Source organism: Penaeus monodon, chromosome 23 (assembly GCF_015228065.2).
Source record: "Penaeus monodon isolate SGIC_2016 chromosome 23, NSTDA_Pmon_1, whole genome shotgun sequence".
In the NCBI taxonomy this organism is placed as follows: domain Eukaryota; kingdom Metazoa; phylum Arthropoda; class Malacostraca; order Decapoda; family Penaeidae; genus Penaeus; species Penaeus monodon.
In genome coordinates, this window is record NC_051408.1 from 39,986,467 (window position 1) to 39,986,720 (window position 254).

Here is a 254-nt window from a genome sequence, read left to right on the forward strand (position 1 = left end):
CACGTTTCTCGATCAATTTCTAATGAACCCTCCAATATCATAATCCTTCGTCTTTAATTTACTAGAATAATTGCTAATTGTTTTCATCAAGCAATTAGAATAGTAAACGCTGTCACCCGGTTGAAAATGATATTTGCATTCAATCTCCTTTATAATTTTCTTCTTTTTTTCTTCACCCAAAGCTGAAGGAAGAGATTCCGTCACTAATTCTGTAGGCGTCTCCGTACTTTTGTTTTTTATCTAGATGGACAGTC

At 34.3% G+C, this 254-nt stretch overlaps 1 protein-coding gene across 1 annotated transcript in view; it reads right to left on the minus strand.

Moving 5' to 3' along the window:
* LOC119588052 (glycine-rich cell wall structural protein-like) overlaps positions 1–254 on the minus strand; it is a 28,914-nt gene that overhangs the window by 18,907 nt on the left and 9,753 nt on the right. The gene's annotated exons all lie outside the window — the stretch shown is intronic.